This window comes from Mauremys mutica, chromosome 6 (genome assembly GCF_020497125.1).
Source record: "Mauremys mutica isolate MM-2020 ecotype Southern chromosome 6, ASM2049712v1, whole genome shotgun sequence".
NCBI classification, from domain to species: domain Eukaryota; kingdom Metazoa; phylum Chordata; order Testudines; family Geoemydidae; genus Mauremys; species Mauremys mutica.
The window spans coordinates 29,896,057-29,917,815 of NC_059077.1; the positions used below are offsets into that span (position 1 = coordinate 29,896,057).

The 21,759-nt window shown below is 40.4% G+C and overlaps 1 long non-coding RNA gene across 1 annotated transcript; it reads right to left on the reverse strand.

Annotated features, from left to right (window-relative positions):
• Positions 1-277: 277 nt before the first annotated feature.
• LOC123372299 lies at positions 278-14,539 on the reverse strand. The gene is made up of 3 exons (XR_006580199.1): positions 14,316-14,539; positions 9,974-10,028; positions 278-362 (listed from the first exon to the last, which is right to left on the reverse strand). It is a non-coding gene; the product is annotated as an uncharacterized LOC123372299 (long non-coding RNA).
• Between the last annotated feature and the right edge of the window lie 7,220 nt (positions 14,540-21,759).

A 21,759-nucleotide genomic window follows, 5' to 3' on the forward strand; every position in this document is an offset into this window, starting at 1 on the left:
TCCTCTATCTTGGCAAAAACAAGAGGGAAGCACACAGAGAAACTTCCACGTCTGTATTGCATAGGGTTCTATTCCCCTGTTCTTGGACCAAAGGAGAATTAAATTGTAACTAAACACAAAAGAAATCTGTGTACTCAGTTCAGTTCTGATGAAATACAGTTCCCATTACAAAAATCTCCACATACTAGGCAATAGATAGCATGATGTCAGATTCTGCTTAGGAGAGGTTCACTACTGAACTAGCCTAGGAAATGAATAATTCATCACTTCCCAAATGGGTAGTCACTCTGGATAAGGGTTTTAGTCATTGATGAAGCACTGTTTGCAGAAACTTGAATGTTGTTTCTTACATCAAATTGGGCCTGAAAGACAGTAAATAAAAATTCATTGTCACTTTGGGCTATTGAGATCATTAACCCTTTTTCATGCTGGCCCTACACTGAACCTACTATACTATGAAGATTCCATTTATGTTAGTGGAATGTTAGAATGTATCTGGAACCTTCAGCAGAACAACAGGTATAGTCTGTCTGATTGTACTTGCAGTGTTTGCCAGCAGACTAACTCCATAATTCAGGAAAGCATCTCTATTCAGGACAACATTTAAGTACATGCTTAGCTTTAACTTAGCTTAGCATTGAATGCAGTCAAACTCAAGGTCATACCAATAATAAAAGGACCTGATTTTGAAAATGGCCTCCATTTTTGTAGATTCAATTTTGCACTTGCAAATAATTGTGCCCTCAGTTAACTGTGAAGATATGTTATCATTCAGGTGTCTGAGTACCTGACTGTACCTATAAAGTTTGTACTTAGTTTTCTAAATGACAGCATATGATTGGGTCTACAGCGAACTGTGGGTGCAAAATATCTGGTGCAGTTATGTATTTCAGAGTGTCAAACTGCATCCACAAAGCATACCCTGGATTGAGAGGCCTTTTTAAAAAAATCACTCTTATATTTTCTAATTTTAATGATTCAGTGTATGGATAGAGATCATTCACAATGGAAAAAGGCCTTGCTTTTAACCATGAGGCCTGGTGTGCCGTGATATAGGAAACCCAGAAAGAAGGAGACTGCTGGAGTTGTTTTTCTTTTTCTTGGTTTATGGGCTGGAATGATTAATCTAACTCAGAAGAAAATGCTCATTTTAATTTTTACCTACATATCAAATATGCAGATGTTTGGTAATGAGTTGGAAATTGACATTCATGTGCTTTCCCAAAGTAATGAGCAAATTAAGCAGACTTTGCATCTATTTTTGCTCATACACAACATTGCCATCTTGGATTTTGTATCAATGTATTTATAAGTGTAAATTAATCTGTTTTTGCATGGAGGCTATTCAGACAACATTCCACAGCAGAGTCTGATCTGGATATTCAATACATTATTTAAATACTGTATCTACTTTTGTGGGAACCTAAAAAAAAAAATAGATTAAATACAAACAGTCATATTCTGCTTTTGTTTATATCCATCCAACCTATGTCAGTGGATTGTGTGGATGTAAATGAGAATTTACTTTGTCCCAGACAGTTTCAAGATTTATTCGTTCCCCCGGCTTGCTACCCGCGATACTTGTATGTCCCATTTGGTTTTACTTTACTTTCATGCTGTCAAGGTCAAGCATTAACACAACCATTTTTCTGCTCCCTCCAGAGCTCATCAACACCATTCTGGAGTCGGGCAGAAGGAGCTCACTGGAGCTGCACAAGACAGAAGAGACAGGCTAATAAAAATTCTTCACTATTTCAAGAAAAGAAGATTACTGATGTAATTCAAACCCCTTAGAACAAAGCCATCTGCCATACAGTCTAACAGTACTGCAATGCAATAGTATCAGTTGCTTGATTTTTCACTTGACCCATTGCTACCAGTCAGGCAGAGGGTGCAGTGGTGTAGAGACGGCACAAACAGCACTGTCCCTTTTGTGATGTTGAGACCTATCCAGTTTTGCTTATTCTCTCATGCTCACTCATCTCTTTTTCTGCCTCTCCCCCTTCCTCTGTTATGGGCTTTGGGAGATCCGAAGGTGGGTTCTAACAGTAAGGCTTTCTAGGGTTGAACTGTTCTTTTATCTAACATGACTTTTTTTAATATGGCAAATCTCTCTGATCTAAGAGAAGGCAGTTTAATACACTCTTTACTTTCAGGGATTTTAAAAAGAAAACTACAGTTTAGAAAAGTTTAAAAAAAAGAGGAAAGAAAGCTAAGAAACCACCAAACACCTTCCCTCCCCTACAGCCAAAACCAGTAGCAGTAGTACTTCTATTGGGGTCCTTTAAATCAATAACCACTGATTTTATACATAAACAAGGACCTCTTATTGTATTCCTACATATATTTACTGTTAATAGCACAAAGGAAGTAAGAGCAGCATTGTGATAGGGTATACCTGGTCTTTGCAGCTTTATACAGGAGGCCCTGCAGTTCTACTGCATTCCCCCCCCCCCCCCTGCAAAGTGACAGAAAAGGATCAGCAAAGGTGGGTCCTCCAGACCTGCCTAGAGAGGCCTTAGGGAGGAAGCCAATTAGAGTCCAGCAGGCTCTGATAAAAAGAGCTGCAGGTGTGGGGGCCAGAGGTATAAGGAAAAGAGCTTGTTTCTGGTTAAAGGTGCTTGAGGGACAGCTAGAGTTTGTTTTCTGCTGCATTTTGTATTGTTGGGTTTGCAGGGAGAGAGAAGATCTAAGAACCTTAACCCTGAATTAAGGGTGAAGCTAAAAGGGGCCAGACAGGGAGAAACCTTGGGAAGCAGCAGCAAATTAAAATGGAGCAGTGTGTAGCTGCTGTCTATAGGGTCCCTGGGCTAGAACCCAGAGTAGTGGGTGAGCCTGGGTTCCCCTGCTGGCCACAGGTAAAGTGGTATTAACCCCAAGAAGGAACCAAGCCTTATTTTGGAGCCTAAACAAAGAGCTGAATTTAAAGGACCCAGAGCTGGGGATGAAGACTAGTGAGGGCACATGACAATAGTTATTGGACTCTCTAGTACCCTAGGAGGAGTTCATTTGGATTGTGTGAGTTAGGTGGAGAGCTAAGCCGCTGAAGACCTGCCAAGGTCAGCTGGCAGCCTGCAGAGGGTGCTGGGGCAAGAAAAGGACTACAGTACCACACCTAATGGCTAAGAAGCACTCAAAAGGTGATTGTCCCACATTACAGGTGTGTTTTATCCATGTAACAGATAGAGAAACAGCAGAGAACAGGAAACTTTTAAAAAAAACTAATCTTTGCCTTTTTCAAAGTGTGCATGGGGATTTAGGCACAACACTCCCTATCTACATCAAGGGGAGCTGCACTATTGGTGACAGGGTTTAGAAGCTACTCCGGGGATTTCAATATTAAGCAAAAATGTATAGGGCAAAACGCTTATTATCCTTATTAGCATCTGAGTTGTGTTTGGAAAAGTACCCCAGGTGTGTTACTAAAGGAGCATATCAGAAATACCATAGAAAGGAGAAGAAAGTAATGATTTTGCTAAACTTGTTTCTGGTTTCACTGATTTAAAATAACTGTTCCATTGCTCTTGGCAATACACATTTCTGACTGCAGCTTCTTTTTTGAGGCTATTTCCAATACAAAGAAGCATCAGACTGAGTACTGGAAGTTGGCAAAGTCTCTGCATATCTCTCCCACTCACACGATCACAGAGGCATTTTAAAATGGTGATTTCAGTAAAGCCCATTCACTTTTTAAATAATGTAATGGAAATAACTCTCTCACTAGTCTGCAGATAAATGATGTTCATGGTTCAATGTATAGCCAGCTCAGACTTTTTCCTTTTACTTATATACCCAGTGCAACTTGTGTTGCTGATTTCAGGAACAGCAGAGTAAGTGCCATGCTATGTAGCCAAGACAAGTATTGTTTGTGCAAAGTAATGTGCTTCCCTGTCCTTGCCCAAGTCCTTCCAGTTACTGTATGTTGGATGCAACACTACCTGGCCTCCCTCCCTTCTTCGCTGCACTCCAAAACAAGTTATCTCTGGCTTCTTCATAGAAGCAGAGAAGGAGGAGACATTCCTGTCACACTCCTACCATGCCTACTTAGAGCCAGCCATGATTTAACAGAGTCTTTGAGAGCTATTAAAAGATATTGCCTATTTGTGTCATTATTTTCATTTGTGTTGTGGTAGCGTCTAGAGACCTCAATCATAGACCAAGGCCCTATTGTATTAGGTGCTGAACCAACCATAATTGCCAGTCCCCGCCCCAAGAAGTTTACAATCTGTCAGTTTCACCACAGTATTTGTCTACTACTGTATTATCTGAGTATATGTCCATCCCTAGTGCTCAATTTGATCTTTTACTTATTTGCCTACCTTTAACAATTCTGTACTGTCCATATCAGGCTTTACGATCAGGAATAACTCTTGCTAGAATATATTAATTCATAAACTATATTATTATGGGTATAGCTTCTTATCTTTCATTCCAATGTCACCAAAAGCCTAGTTACATTAAAATTAAGGAGCCAGATTCTGCTCTATTTAAAACCAGTCAATGAAGTTATTTCAGATTTAAATTGGTCTTCACCCAAAATCTTGAACTTGGAATACTAAGGGCCAGATTTTTGAGTTCTGCTCCCATTTAGGCTCAGTACCAAGCAGCTCCCATTGTGAAACTTATAATCAAATATTCAGAAGAGTAGGTTAGCTCAGCAACTAACATGCAGAGTTCTTTTGAAAATCTGGCCACTTGCCTTGGTGCCTAGAAGGAAGATGAAGTGTTTAAGGCCAGATTTTCAATGGGACGTAGTGTCTCTTACCCCAAGATACCCTGATAAAATTCACTTCCAATTAGTAGTAACCAAAAGTTACTAACAATTGAGGTGTTTTTTTGATTTTTTTTGTTTTTGAGAACTATGTGAAATGAGTTTGGTGGCCTCAGCCCAGATGTTAATACACACAATTGGTATTAATTGACTCTGTTGTTGTCAGTCTTAGCAGAGAGATCAAGGATGGAATGGGTAGGTGGAGTGTCTTCTCACCCACCGGGAAAGTCCCACAGGAGTTCAGGTCAGGATTGAGGCTCTTGTGCTCAAATCTGTACTACTACTACCCAAGCTGTCCCTATTCTGTGGATAAAAAGAAGCTTTTGATCTGAATGGCTGGGAATTAACAAAAAAACACTTTATCTCCGGATAAAGAAACGTTACCTTCTGATTCATATAAACTGACTAGTCCTGACTCTGAGCATGATTCATGACAAAATATCCCTTTCTCTAGAAGAAGTAAAATTGTCCTCCTGTTAGACTGATTTCCTGTGAAAGGTAAGCAGAGATGTTGAAAAGTGGACTCTCTACTTTCCATATTTCAGCCTCCCAACTTTGTTCCTTTTCTAAAGGGAGAAAATAAAACTCTTTTCCTTCCCTTTATTTTGCTCTATAAAAAGCTGGTACTTTCAAGCAATGCTAAATCTTCATTTCAAATACCATTCAATCTGTGAGATGCTCTAAGCTTCTGCAGGAGCCCTTAGAATAGTAACACTTCTAACAAGCTCTCTGCTTAAACCAGACAAAAGGAAAACAAGTTTACTATCCTCTTATGTCTGGGCTGAACTCCCTGCCCTCTCCTACTCACCTTCTGTTTTACTCCTCAACTGCAATGAGCAAGAGTCTGATTCTGACCTCAGTTTACATCCCTGTAAGTCCAGAGTAACTCCACTAAAGCCAAGGGATTTACTATGAGGAAAATGAGCTCAGAATTTGCCCCAGAGGCTTCATCTTGTATTTTTGCAACACTAGACCAGTGTGCAAGCCCCTAAGTACTGTGGCTAGCATCTTAAAAATGTAAATATTTTACTTCCTTCAGGAACAGGGTAGACTTCGCAAATTATAAAAGGTAACTTGTCAGCATTAATACCCAAGAGCTCTAGGTTTCAATTCTAGGCCAAACTGTCCCATCCCACTGTAAATCTTGAAGGAAGAGGCCTGTGGAAGGGTCCCCACTGAGAGGGCCATGGGTCTCCCTTCCAAAACCCATAGGTCAGTGGGAGGCCATGGCTATCTGAATGGAGCTTCCATGCCTCCAATTGTGTGCCTATGGCACATCTGGTCCTACTCCATGGCAGTGCAGCACCACCAGGGCTTCCCTTAGCCAAAGATGATCCTGGAACCCCCACCCCCACCCTACAACAGTGAGATCCCTACAGTGGAGGGAACTCTAAAGAACTGTAGTCCTGAGGCAGCTGCTTGATGCATCAGGGGGAAATAAATACATGTCCTTGCCACACCCTTCCTTTAACCAGAACACTTTTCCCTTAGCTTACCTAGACCTTGCCCTCTCCCCATATATACATCCACAGACCAGCAGAGAGGCCTCCATTCCATGCAGGAAGAGGAGATAAATATGCAGAGGGTCATCACATATGGTCAGATTCTTAGCTGGTGTAAAATTGACATAACTCCATTCAAGTCCATTGCGGATCTGAGGATCTGGCCCATAGGTCAGCATGGGAATGGCTATGGAGGGGGTGGATGCTCCAGTTACTTTTGCAAATATTTATGCTGCTTCTCTCCTCACAACTAAGAGTCATTTCTTCTTGTTTTTATGTAGACTGGTTTGGCTTAAAACTAGGGTTCAAGAAAGGTAGGAAAGTTTCAAATTAAGAGCAAGCAATTTTTTTTTAAACATATATACCTTCAGACGCAACCATATTTCCCTTGTATTCCACAGCAACACAAAAGCTTGTCTGCTTTCTCACACAAAAAAAAGAGAGAGAAAGGAGTAGAAAACCTTTAAGATATGAGTAATAGTTCTGTCCTCTTACACTTTGAGCTGAAGGAATGAATAGATGTGAATCAGAGCAAGAATATGGATTGAAACGTCTTAATCTGTTATGTTTTGTGCAAAGCATTTTCTATTCAAGGTATTAACAAGAATAAAATGCAGGGAAGCATACAAAGTCAGATATGCTCTTGGAAAATACAGAGTTAGTTGCTTGTGAATGAAGCCACATCTCCTTAAAGCCTGTCTGCATGTATCATACTAAGGCCACACTTCCTAGAAGTCTGCTGTTGGCTCTGGTTTGAAAAGATAAGCAATTAAGCTGTGAACATGTTGGTCCAAATTTTGATCTCATTGACGTCCGTGACACTCAGTCACTTCAGTGGAGTTAATGCAGATTTAAAACAGTGCAAATGAGAAATGAATTTGGCCCACAGGTAAGAAGCTGTTGGAAAATATGGTCCCGGGAAGGGTAAAAACCACTTACAGTTTTTTTTATGGTAGGAGCCCTAAGTGCCTGTGACATGATGTTGGTGTAATGTTTCCATGTCTCAAAACTTTCTCTTATTTTAGTCAAATTTACACAAACCTGTTCCAGTCTCACCTTTCGTATGGGCCATTAGTTATATCAGAAGTAATCTATTAGAAATGTTATGGATGCTGAGAAGTATGATGCAATGTGAGGTTATATCCTTCATGGACTAAGGACCAGACTGTAGATAGGCCCTCCATAGCTCTGCAGTTGTGGAGGGTGCCAGGCATTCATCTGCCCTTTTCTGACAGTCTCCTCACAGAGGCAAACCATGCTGGCAGTAGACATTACAAAGGAAAAAGTCTTTGGAGGAAGCAGACCCCTGACCTTGTCTCCTCTCTGCTCTGGCCAGAAATGCTGACCCTCCATGAGGGAGACTACGTGCTGTATGCCCTTAAAGAGTGGCACAAAGAACATAATGCTCACAGAGCTCCCTTTGGGGTGGCTCTGCAATACCCTCAACATGGGCCTGTGCCTCGTAGACAGGATCTGACACAACAGAAGCAGTGAACTGCATCTCAGGTTGGTATTCTATATGTCCTCCATAGCAACCAGTTCTCACTCGTGAAAGCAGCAGCCTGAAAACAGTAAATGTGGGTGGAATTGTAATTGGATGTGGGTTGTTGAGTCTTGTCTCAGGAAAGACAATGAGTTGAACATAGCTCCTAATAAATTTCTTGCTACCTTTTACAACTATTTTGGATCAGATCTCTTAGCACATTCATACAGGGTGAAGGAGAGTAACCAAGCAACAGAGTTTAAGACTAAACTTTAGGATATGTTTTCACTTCAGAGTTAACCTGTGCTCTTATATGGGTTTTTCCCCAAATCCCCTTATCATTTATACAAATACATGCACCAGCTTTGAAGGTGCTGTAAACCTGGGCTAGCTGACCCAATTAAGGACATAAGTTAGAGCATGGATTCCACTTCAACAAGGTCTTTAACCCGCTCACCTTGCAGTGTGAATGCAGGCTACTTAGTGTTAAGACAACTAGCTTTGAGAGAGCCATCATGTTACTGTGCAGAAAAGGGCCAAGGCTATACCCCTCTGCTCACACAATCCCCTTGGAGCTGTCAGGCTAGCAGTCAAAATCTTGGGCTGCACCGTGATTTTCAGTATAGTCTGAGATACGTGGGTAATAGCTCTGAAGATCTCTGACCAAATACACATTCTTAGGGGGGTTGTTTTGTTTTTTTGACAGCTGGTTGATGCTGCTAAGTGATTGCCATTTACAGGCACTAGCTAGAGCAGAGTTAGCACATGTATGTCTACCCAAGCTTGGCATCACGCCTCCCAGAGTTTGACAAAGGGCACCATTATCAGCCTAGTGGAAGATCCATGGCTGGAGAGGAGGAGGTGGAGCTCCATATCACAATTCCAGTCCCCTATTCCTCCTTGACACCTCGTCCCAGTCCCTTCCTCACCAACTCTTCACCCAATCATCCTGCTCCTTTGGCTCCTTGCCCCAGCCTCTTCCATCACCACCCCCAGGCCTAAATCCTCAACTCTATGTATTCCAGTCATGTAGCTTCCTCCTCCTCCAGGCAGCCTGTGTGCCGTCAGGGAAAGCATTGAGAGTGCAGGAAAGAATCTCCTTGATCTCATTACCTGTAACTTTCACCGCAGCAGTCCCTGGCTCCCAGGAAAAACACTTGCAGGGAAAATCCTAGTCAACCCAAGCAGCTCTGGGCTGAAGCATGCTCAGAGATAGAATATTCAGAACATATGGCTGCCAAAGTGTACAAGACTCTATTGAGCATGTCTGAACTAAGATTTTTTCAGAGGCTTATAACTTGGAAAAAAATTGATAGACTTTCACAAGAACAGCAAAAGAAAACACATCACTGACACTAGAGCAACACGACTGCCTAATTTCAAGTCCCTGCATCAAAGCATGGTGGCTTGAGAGCTCATCAGTGAAATGGTTGTACAGAATTTAACATGTTAAAAATGTATTTTTCCCAAAACCTTGTTCTCAGAATTGGCTGAAGCATTTTTTCCCTGAAATTTTCCTCCAAAAAAAAAATCAGCCTGAGGCACACACCTGGAAAAATTCAGCCTGAACAGCTAAAGGCTGGTAAAAGTTATAAGCAAATGAAAATTGCTTCTTGTAATGAAAAGCAATGGGCAATCTTAATTAGAGAAGGCACTACCAGCTATGACTATAATAAATACCAGTGCAGTGTCAGAATAAGAACGTTTCTTTCAACATATTTTGAGTTCTACAGCACATGGCTTCTGATGTTCCATCACTGCTATACATAGCTATGCAGATTTTAAATATCAGAAGGAAAAGTCCACTTAAAAAATACAAACAGTAATCTGAATTCAGTTGAGTTCAGTGGTGGCTCCAGGCACCAGTGCTCCAAGCATGTGCCTGAGGTGGCAAGCCACGGGGGGTGCCCTGCCAGTCCCTGCGAGGGCAGCAATTCAGTGGTGGGTACGCCGAAGCTGCGGGACTGGCGGACCTCCCGCAGGCATGCTGCCAAAGGCAGCCTGCCTGCCATGCTTGGTGGGGCAAAAAAGCTAGAGTTACACCAGAGATTCCTTTTTTCCCATATCATTTAATTCTTATAATTGTGATGCACACTTTTTTGGTCTGTATTTATCTTACTTTTTAGGTCAATGCTTATAAACAAACAGCTGAGAGGATTTATAAATAGGAAAAATGAGATGGCAAGAACTTTCTGAATCAAATTTGTAATATCTTACAAAATTAAATGGTCTTCTTCTAATTGCCACCTCTGCTGTTTGTGTTTTCTTTTACCTGTAGATATAGTATTAGGTTTGATTATGGGGAGGGAAGGAAACTTAGTGAAGATCTTCCTCAGATTTACTTTATAAGGCCATATCTGCTCTCCGTTGCGTCAGAAACAACTTCATTGATGTCAGTAGAGTTACTCTGTATTTACATGGGTGAAAATAACTCATGATGTTCAGAATGTAGTAAAACATTACTGAAGCTATCTAGAAGATTTTTTTTCTACTTATGAACAACATGGCAAATATGTGTTGCCTTTTAAAAACATATCTGTTTAGCTAAAATGAATAAAACAAATTCCTAAAAGGATTAGACATCTTTATGCAGCAACCATGAGGAGGAACTGAGGATAACTAGGTAGACACACTCTCTCCTGGGGCAACCCGTAACACGCTTCCTCTGATGTTTATTTTTAATAATTTTTGCTCCACACTACTCTTGTTGTCCTTTACCCTTTACCTTTCAAATTATCATCTGGCTGATGTGATCTATGCATGTCATCTGCACACTATTACTGTAAAAGTCACTAGCTGGAGCTAAAGGTAGAAATGTGAGGGCTCCAGCATGTACAGAATATGGAAGCCCACCATGAACACATTTCTGATTCACTTGGTGAACCCTTCTCTGGATCCCAGATGTTGTTCCTGATCATCACAGCCATCACCAGATCAAGACCCAGCAGCTGTTTCTCCTCTATGATCCAGCAAGACAGTTGTACTCCTCTAGAGCAATGCATCTTGCAAAGCCTAGGATGTGAAGCATGTGACAAATCATGCTTGGTCAAGGGAGTTGGGCTGTGGAATGAGTCCCACTCAAGGGCTTGATCCAAAACCCAGTGAAGGAAAGAGAAGTCTGTCCCTTTACTTCAGTGGGCTTTGTGTCAGATCCCAAGAGCTGTTTAGGGCATACTGCAAGATCCTCCTCTTTGATTTAAAAACATTCCCAGTGGACTGAAAAAATAATAAACAAACTATAAATGCACCAACCACAGAAGGGAAGAATGGTGAAAACTTCATGAAGTCTATTAAACATCTTAGATTCTATGTGATATGCACTATGGCAAATCACAAGATCAACAGATCATTTAAGAAGTAAAGCAGTAGGCTACTACGTGAAGGGTGCATCTTCTTTTCTTGTGCTAGGTTATTTTCTAAGAGTACCAGGAATAGCATCTATACACTCTTTGGATGGCTGCAGAAACAACATTCATAAGTAAACAGTTGGCTTACTTTTTCAATGGTGCTAGTTCATGAACTGGGCCATGACTGCAAAAAAGCAACTGATATGTACCACAACCAAAACTGTTCCAAATGCACATTTTTCAAATACATTGTTAACATGGATTTTTTTTTCTTTCAATTTAAAGAATGACAGCTTTCAATCTTATTTTAGTGCATGTGTATGGTACTTCAAAATTTTGGGAATTCCTAGTGGTACAAATTATGAAAGTTTGCAAAATTAAACACTACTTCCCCCTTCTACTCAAGCATTGATTTGAAGGAACAGTAGCATTATATGTGCTCAATTCTAGAACACATCTCTCTTCATTTTAGCTTGGTTTAAATTTTAATTGTTTTCCTATATTTTGTCTGAATAATAAAGTACTTCCAGTGACACATTAAACAAAAAGAGCCTGCTATAATATTCTTTTTGATTAATATCTCAGATCAAACGTTCCACTGTATTGCACACTGAGAATTATGCAGCGTAGGAGAGTATTTGTTTTGGTTAGGGTTTATGTTTGGTGTGACAAATCATTTTATTTAAAGATAAGAAAGAATGGGTTTTTATTTTTTTTATTCCAAACACACTGCAATATGCTACCCAAAGAGTAAAAAATGCAATAGAAACTTGATAATTCACTTCAGTAATCCTTAAATCCAGTAGTGCTCAAAAGTCTCCTCAGAAGTCTCACATTTTTCTCAGCAAAGATTTTGTAAACAAATGCTGTTGAGAGGATCTCAGATTACTAAGATTTCATTAAGGCCAACAAAGCTCTTAAGAGCATGCTAGACTTTAAAACAAGTTGACTAGTCCTATTGACTTCATGAAGATGCCACATATTTATAGGAAATCTGTTATGATGTGTTATATTTAGAGCTGGTCAGGAATCTTTTAACTAAATATTTTTCATCAGAAAATGCCAGTTCACCAACATGAAACTGTTCACAAGAGAGTTAGCTTTGATGAATATCAAATTTTGTTATTTTAAAGTTTCAAAATTTTCATCATTTTCAAAATGAAAAAAAGTTTGGGTTAGTTAACTCAGCACAGTTTTATTGTGTGTTTCCCAAACTCCAACAACAATAGTCCCTAATCCAGTTTTGTCCTATCTAAGGTTCTGATCCTGCACAAAGTCATGTTCTTAATGGGGCTACTCCTGTGCTTAAGGTTAGCTTTATATAGGACCATCTACATACTTAAAGTAAAGTTGTCAAAAATGCCGTTTTGACTTTTTTAAAAAAATGAGTGTGCATGTGCTTAAAAATGTTTACAGGATCGGGGACTATGAATGTGACAGGTATCAATGACTGGATTTTCCATCACTAGCTGACACTTACCTTGGTTAGCACTAACATATTAGTATTTACTGTGCTACAGTATGGGATCTCATGAAGATTTAAAGTCAGAAAAATCCATAGAATACTACAGGAAGGGGGAAATACATGAGCTCAACAAATAGTTACGTTTCTGATCCTGCAAAAGGCTGAGCACCCTCAGCTCCTGCTGCAATGAATGGATTAAGTCCAAAAATCAGCATTTATTCTCTCTCCTGCTATGTTTACTACTATTTCTTGACTCTTCCAGCCAGGGACTGTTTCTACTTCTGTGTCTGTGCAGCATCTAGCAAAATGATGCCTAAGTCAGGTATACCAACAAATACATACAAGACTATATTGCTCGCATTATGCCTAATACTGTAAAGGGTAAATCCAGTTCAATTTTTTACATTCACTGGTCACTAAAACCATTTTAAGGGTCATCCATGTTTTGAAAATAATGAGACCCCTCAGAATGAGTTTCACCTCTTGTCTGTATGGGAGGGGGAGGAGGAAAGAGAAATCACACTCCATAACCTGGTGGTTAGGATGCTGGCTGGGTTGTGAGATAGCCTAATTCAAGTCCTTGCTCTGCCCATTTCAGAGAAGAACTTTTCACCCCAACTTACCTTAAAACAGAGCAGAGATTTGAATGAGGGTCATTATAGGTCCTAGGCCAGTGGCCTAACCACCAGGCGACAGAGAATTTGTTACTTTGCTATATTTTGGCCTGGTATGGTCTGGTTTTGATAAAATGTCATTTTCTGATGGGGAAAAAATAATTACCAGCTCTAGCTGTAACTCTGTTTATAATGCATGTCTTGCTCATGCATAATTACATCTGTCATCCACATTTCTTCTTTGTAATGTTTCTTTGTTGGCTAAATGTGTTTTACATCAAAATATCATGCTTTCCCACTTCCCAACTTTCTTGTCTTCTCTGCTGGAGCAGTTCCTTATTTCTCCTATTTAAAAAAAAATACACTTCTCCGCAGTTGTTTAATTTTCTTGTGCTCTCTTCTTTCATCTTTGGATTACACTGTTGTTACCATTCATTTCTTTCAAGTCCACCATGCAGAAGAGATAATTTAGCTTTGCTACTTCTTTTGACAAACATAGTAAATTAAGTACAAACATGACTAGGCTTGTGCAAAATGAAATCTCTTGCAGAGGGCAAATGTGGAATAGTTTATATGGGGAATTTAATTATTTAATGTGTTGATTTACATAGAATACCTACTATGGCTAAACAAAGTCCTAGAGGAGGTTTATGAATACATTAAGGGCTTTTAAAAATGAACAGATTTTTCTTCCCCACACATGCACTTCAGTGGAATCTTTTCTTTGAGTGTGATGTCTCAGGTGTGTGTGTGAGTGAGTGAGGATTTAAATAACAGTGATTTGCTTTGTAAGTATATGGGTTCTATCTGTGATCTGGATCTAATCCTTGGCTGTGCCACAGACTTCCTGGATAATCCTGTGCAAGTTTTTTAGTGAGTTGTACCTCATTTCCCCCACCCTGTTTAAAATGAGGATAATAGGCGATAGGCATAATTAGCTTGTAAAGTATAAAGCACTTTTGAGATCTGTGGTTGTAAGATGTGATAGGAAGATAAATAAAGCTCATCTCTTTTGTATTGTATTCCTATTTTAGATGGTACATTGAGACAAATCACGTCCTGGCACTAGCAAAATAGCCCACAAGGAGAATCAAATATCCAGCCAGGTTAGTTCTCTACCAAGGGACTATTACCTGGTAGGGTAGAATTCCTTAGTGCATTCCAGAGTAGTGCACTGTGGGGCTCTGTGCTGCTCAGCTCAGCTGAACTATTCTGTTCTTCATAGCTCTACTTGATGTTGATGGCATCAGATGATTTAGCCGGCTTTGTGTCTTGTCCTGAAGACCAAGCACATTGGGGAGAGTAGTGCATGGGCTGCCCTGTTGGTTAGGCAACTCTCACAGCACTTTCTTGAGTGCTAGACTTCAAGCAGTGGTGATTATATGAAGTTTTGTGTCTTTCTTCCCTCTGCAGTTGTACCAAATAAGGAGAGGCTAAACTTAGCACTAAGGTCATGTTTTATTCCTTATCTAATATAAAACAATAAAGAGAAACATTTATATTTCATCATAAAAATACTGTATCTTATCCTTTCATATAGTTAAATGTTTTCATTTTCATTGATTCATAGAGTTTAAGGCCAGAAGGGACCATTAGATCATCTAATCTGACTTCCTGTATATCATAGGCCATTAAAGTTCACCCACTTACTTCTCTGTTGAGGTTGACTAAAACATAACTTCTAGAAAAGGTATCCAGTGTTGATCTGAAGGCATCAGGAGGTGGAGAATCCACCACTTCCCAGTTCCTTTGGTAGTTTGTTCCAGATGTTAATCACTCAGTCCCTTACTCAAGAAACTAAGCATGTTGTCTTCTTCCAAACCACTAGGCAACCTGTATGGCATTCTACTTAAGATAACCCAAATGTTCTTGAAAGTTATCATAGATTGGGTGCAGTTAATCTCTATGGACAATTAACTCACAAATTTGGCTTCTTTTTTCTCCTGCTGTGTCATAATTATTGCCAAATTAATATTAACCAGAAACGTCAACAGAAAAGCAAAACCATTCTATTCATTTGAAAGAGTCATCTTAGGTCAGATTTAGAAGACAGAGGAAAAGCAGACTAGCATGTGAAGAATGATCATTTATTTGGGGTCATATTGTGTCATCTTTTTTTTTTAAACCACAACTCCCAATTAAAATCAATATGGAGTTGTGCTTTCAAAAAAAAATCAGTAGTACAATATGGCCCATATTTATTAATTTAGAGCTAAGTGTGTCTACAAGAGAGACTTTAGGCACTATACCTCTAAACAGGTGGAAGGCACCGACGTGCAGGAATTTGGGATTTTAAGAAATTTTTAATCTATTTTTAGAAGTCTTATCAATATAAAAAACGGAAATGGTGAATTTCTTATGGTCTTTTTTTGTTTGTTTGTTTTTGGGGTGTCCTGCTTTGTACTGGACTCAGGTATTCTGGGATAAAACTTTGATATTCTATCCTTTTGCTTTTGAAGAAAACTCAGTGTATCCATGATCTTAGACTAATGAATAACGTTTTGAAAGAATACACTTCAACTGATGTACATTAAGCCATCTTGTGCCAGCAAAGAGCACAAGAGATGCTGTGAAATCTGCTCATCAGTTTGTTACTGCTCTATGAGATGACGTTTAGGCCAGCTGCAGATTTTGATTATTCATTTGCAGGAGATGATTTGGTAATTAAAACTAAGATTAATTTGCTCATCAGGATAAAAAAGGGTTTCTTTACAGTCAAAGCAGTGTTATCAAAGTATAGTGTTAGTTTGGTCTGAAATGCTTCCTTGAAAAGCTTAGTGGGAAGCTGACAGACCCATCAAAATAGATCATATGTTATGGGAGGGCATTATTAACTAAGATGAGAAAAATTATATTCAAAGGGAATGTGGTCAGGTATGAGAGGATTTATTGCAATTGTCCAGGTCTCTACATGGTGGATGGAATCTGGTTTTCTAATGTTGGGGCAGATGTTTTTAATGTGCTCATCATACATCACTAAAGGGCTGTGTACTGACAGAGTTGAGGGGAAACTGACAGCACAATTATTTAACCTCTATCCATGATTAGACAGAATTCTATCTCCCAAAACTCAGCCAGAAAGTGTAGGGATTAGGAACAGAGAACAGTTGCAGGGAAAAGCCTTACTGGGCACAGATAAGTCACCTCCATATGGAGGGCCCAGTTTTTCACATTAGGGAAAGGGTTCAAAAAGGAGGTTAACACCTGTTAACTTACTACTCCATGCCCTTGTATTCACTTGGTAGTCAGCACTGGTACAGCTACACTATTTGCTAAATCAGGGGTATTGCTGAATTCAGCCAAGGCCTACCAAAGAAATCATGGCAAAGCTAATACGCTATGATTAGGATTGTTCTGTCACCTCCACACTGTGACTTTCTACTTTTCTGGAACATCCTGGGCTTCATCCCACTCCTTTGATTCTCTGCAGGTGCCAGGAAAGGCACCTAACGATGTGGCCAAGCCCCCTCCTTGGCAGGGCCAGCTCCAGGCACCAGCCGAGCAAGTTCGTGCTTGGGGCGGCAGATTCTACGGGGCAGCATTCCGCCCAATCCTAGGGTGGCATGGCCGTTTTTTTCCTGTTTGGTTTGCCGATCCGACCGCCCTGTAGGGGGTGGTGGCATGGAGGAGGGGAGCGCCCTGCTGGGAGTGGGCTGCACGCTCCTTCTACCCCAGCCAGTGCCAGGTCTGCAGCAAGCCTGGCAGCCCGTGTGACGAGCGCCCCACTGAAGCCTTGGCTGCCCCCCTTATTTATTTTCTCTGCTTTGCTGCTCCGGCTGCGCTGCAATTTTTAATTTTTTTTTTTTTTGCCCCTGCTTTGCCACTCCACAGGTTTTGGGTTTTTTATTTATGCACGCTTGGGGCATCAAAAAAGCCAGAGCCGGCTCTGCTCCTTGGCCCTTCTGAGGGGGGTGGAAGCTGGTGAATAGACCCTTTGCTCCTGTCACCTCTGCAATGGGGGGTGGAAGACACTTGTCATGCCTGTTCTCATGTAGAAGGATGAAAAGGATCCAGCTAAAACAGTGAGTGGGACGAAACAATGTAAAAATCAATGAGTCACAAAATCTGTGATTTTAACCATAATTTGCCATGACTCATACATAAGATGTTTTTGTAGCATTTTCTGTGACAAAACCTAGCTCTAAGCATAATCATTGGAGCTTACTCAAGCCTATTTTATTGATGTATGTGTAATTCTAACATTTAAACTGCTGCAAATCAGCTTAGATTTACTGAAGTCAATGGAATTTTCTGGATTTGCACCAGATGAGGATCTGACCTGTTCTTTATATTATGACATATTAGGCTCAAGTGATCCTTCGGGTATATGGGAACAACCCCCATTAACTTCAGAAGGAATCCAGAAACAGAATTGAGTCTACTTATTTTAACTTGTCTGCAAAGTTCTGTTTGGTCCAAATAATGTGATTAAAAAGCATGATGCCAGCATAGTTTGTTGATACTTTAGCTGCTGCTTGCAATACCGTAGAGAGCAGTTATACAGCTGCTCTAATAAAAGTACCTTTTCGATCTAAAATGAAAGCCTCACCACAGCAATATCATTACTTCTTGCATAAATAAGCTCAGCACGGGGGAGGAGGGAAAGGGGGGGTGACAAATCAAAGTAATTGAATAGTCAGTAGCTTTAAATACGACTCTCAGATAGGACTAAAAATAAGGGGCCAGACCCTGCACTGAAGTAAATCAGTACATTTCCATTGATTTCAATGGAGCTACATCAATTTACTCCAGCAGAGGATCCAATCCACATCTTTTAAATTAGAAAGTCTTATAAATCAAAGCCCAATATTTCAGAAAGGGGAACTTTTTAGGTAATAAGAACATAAGAATGGCCGTACCGGGTCAGACCAAAGGTCCATCTAGCCCAGTATCTGTCTACCAACAGTGGCCAATGCCAGGTGCCCCAGAGGGAGTGAACCTAACAGACAATGATCAAGTGACTCTCTCCTGCCATCCATCTCCATCCTCTGACGAACAGAGACTAGGGACACCATTCTTACCCATCCTAGCTAATAGCCATTTATGGACTTAGCCACCATGAATTTATCCAGTTCCCTTTTAAACATTGTTATAGTCCTAGCCTTCACAACCTCCTCAGGTAAGGAGTTGACTGTGCGCTGCGTGAAGAACTTCCTTTTATTTGTTTTAAACCTGCTGCCTATTAATTTCATTTGGTGACCCCTAGTTCTTGTATTATGGGAATAAGTAAAAAACTTTTCCTTATCCATTTTCTCAACATCACTCATGATTTTATATACCTCTATCATATCCCCCCTTAGTCTTCTCTTTTCCAAGCTGAAATTAATTTTCCAAGGTAAATTAATTCTCTTTATTAGTAGTACAGAAAAGACAAAAAAAGAACATTTGACCACAACTGGCCTGCTTCAAAATCCAGCCTACAAGATGGTTGCAAGAGAATTTATTGAGAGCTAGTGAGAATTCCTGTCACGGTAATTAGCAGGTTACTATAATTAAATACAAATTAGATGTAATGGGTTGGTGTGTTTAATCACTAACAAAACCTACATTTTAAAATATATTTGATGTACATTCCAGGAATTTATAGAAGTTGTCAGGTACTGGGTCACAACCTCCAGGAGGGTCCCCAGCCATTACTTAGGAGGCTGTTTTCCAGTTTCAATTCCCTGTTTCTAGTTTCACATAGACCCTTTGCTCTATGAACTTGCATCTGGGTGTGCTTCACATGCCTGAAATTCCATAAACATTTCACCAATTCCCATGGTACCTCCTTTGAAGGAACATAGAAGTACCAGAGAAGATTCAGGTTCACATCTGAATCAGAGCAGTTTAAAGTAGCTGAATATTTTGGCAGTCACACAGTAAAGAAAAGGCTAAGAACACCTGACAATACAATATATGTGGTTCTGAAAACCTAGAACACTCTTTTAAATGCAGCCACTACCTTATTCTAACCTGTTTGGTTTTTTTAAGGCCAAGGCCAAATGAGACACAATAACACAACATAATATCAGACAAAGAATATAATAAACTCTGCCAATTCAGTATTAAATAATGCATACAGTACAATGGTATAAACATGTCTTAGAGCTATAATGAAAGAACTTAATACCAAAAAGGAGAATCAATTAAATATTTGGATGATACTATTTTTTAAAGTCAATGACAACTGTAGAAGCCAATGCAATATAGAGGGTGTGTCATAGTATCCCACTGACACAGAAAGATGCAGATGTTATCTGAAGTATTGCTATTATCTTTATAAAGAAAAACTTTGGATGGAAATTAAAGCTATTCTGAGAAGTTGGAAAACAAAGCATGTGCCTCTTATGGAGTAGGTTAGATCGGCTGTCTTATACTGTGATTTTTATAAGTGGAACTAAATGAAAAATTAGTAATGTAATGAGATGCAAATATTTTACATAATTAAAAATGATGATCCCATTGCATAGGTATTCATTATTAAGTATATCTTCTAACCCTTTAAACCAGCTTACAACCATCAAATATAGGAAATAAGACAGTTGGATGGTGCTCTCATTGACTTATTTTATTTTTTTAATTGTCGTAAATGAGAAAAATCTAGTGTTAAAGTCTGAGATCCATTTATTTAATAGGTTTATGTTTTTCTTGTAATATACAGTTCTGCACCTATCAAGGATACAGGTAAATGCACAAGTACACACACACACTATACATGAAATATTCTTGTGAGGCAACTATTGTATTCTTTCAGAAGTAAATAATTTGTTATAACATGAGTAACAGCATAAGATGAAATCTGATTACGCCATGTTTCTTAGCTCATAGATCAGGGATTGGCAACCTTTGGCACACGGCCCATCAGGGAAATCCGCTGGCGGGCCGGGATGGTTTCTTTACCTGCAGCCTCCACAGGTTCGGCCAATTGCAGCTCCCACTGGCCACAGTTTGCCATTCCAGGGCAATGGGGGCTGCAGAAGCTGCGATTGGCCGAACCTGTGAAAGCTGCAGGTAAACAAGCTGTCCGAGCCCACCAGCGGATTTCCCTGACTGGCCACGTGCCAAAGGTTGCTGATCCCTGCCATAGATATTTCAGCTGTGGAAAGTGCAGGAGACAAAATAAAGAGGAACAAGTATTAACATTAAGGTTCAATCTATAAGTAGTCTACAATTTAAGTTAATGTAGAAATCGTCTGCTAGGAGAAAGGAAATATATTCTGAGGGTGTCATTAATTTGTATTGATATCTTTTGTATTTTAAATTTAAAAGAAGCATATGCACCACGCTGGACTAGTTTGCTGAGAAACACCAACTGAACTGATTAGTAGTCCCCTAGCTGGAATGTTTCATCTCCCTGTAAATAAATTAAATTAAATTAAAAATATAAACAGTATATTAAGTTATCTAATTTGCCTAAGATTTACATAATGCTTAGTAAAGTGGATTTAAAACCAACAGAGACCTACGTGCATATTGTCCTACCAACACTTGGCATTCCCCTTTCAGCACCAAGGTACATGTCTTAGCCGTAAGGGCTAGTCTACTCTGGCAACACTAAAGTGTGTTTTTTGCCAGTGTAGACAAGCACCCCCCTGAGTGCAGCAAGTTGCAGCGCTATAAAGCGCCAGTGTGGACAGTGCACCAGTGCTGGGAGCCGCACTCCCAGAGCTGGCAGCTACGCCCCTCGGGGAGGTTGTTTTTACAGAGCGCCGGGAGAGCTCTCTCCCAGCACTGCGCTGGGAACACACAAGGCATGTCAAAGTGCTGCTGTGGCAGCGCTTTAGCATTGCCAGTGTAGACTAGCTCTTAGTGTCCTCTGTTTTCCCTTGGCATAAACTTACAGCTTGCTTGCCACAGACCCTGGCTTTCATTAAGTTTCCATCTGGATGTCAGTCTCATGGCAGACTGACTGTTTCTCCCCCTCCTCTCTGTGGGATCAAACCTTTGACAGAGTCTTGTGATCTTCAGATTGTCAGCCCTGGCATGCAACCCTGGTGCCAAACCTAGTGGCTGTTTGGGTAATACTCATTATGTAGGCCATTGTTTTACATTTCCTGCCTTTCTTTTAAAAGAACCCTTTAGATCAGGGATCAGCAATCTTTGGCACACAGCCCATCAGGGTAATTTGCAGGAGGGCCGCGAGACATTGACCATCCTCAGGCACAGCCTCCCACAGCTCCCAGTGGCCATGGTTCACCTTTCCTGGCCAATGGGAGCTGCGGGAAGCACTGCAGGGATATGCTGGCCGCCACTTCCCACAGCTCCCATTGGCAGGGAATGGTGAACCGCAGCCACTGGGAGCTGCGGGGAGCCATGCCTGCAGACGGTCACTGTAAACAAAATGTCTCAAGGCCTGCCAGCAGACTACCCTGATGGGCCACATGCCAAAGGTTGCCGACCTCTGCTTTAGATCTAACTCTGTGCAGTCAGGTAGAGTTGTATCACACAGGTGCATTGATGGGCAAATGATATTAACTTGACTGAACATAGCTTTAATATAATTTCCAATTAAAATATTGGCAGGAATCAAATCCTTTATACCAGCCACCATCAAATCCCTTCCATTTAAGGTGGATTTCAGCCCAAGGTACTTTC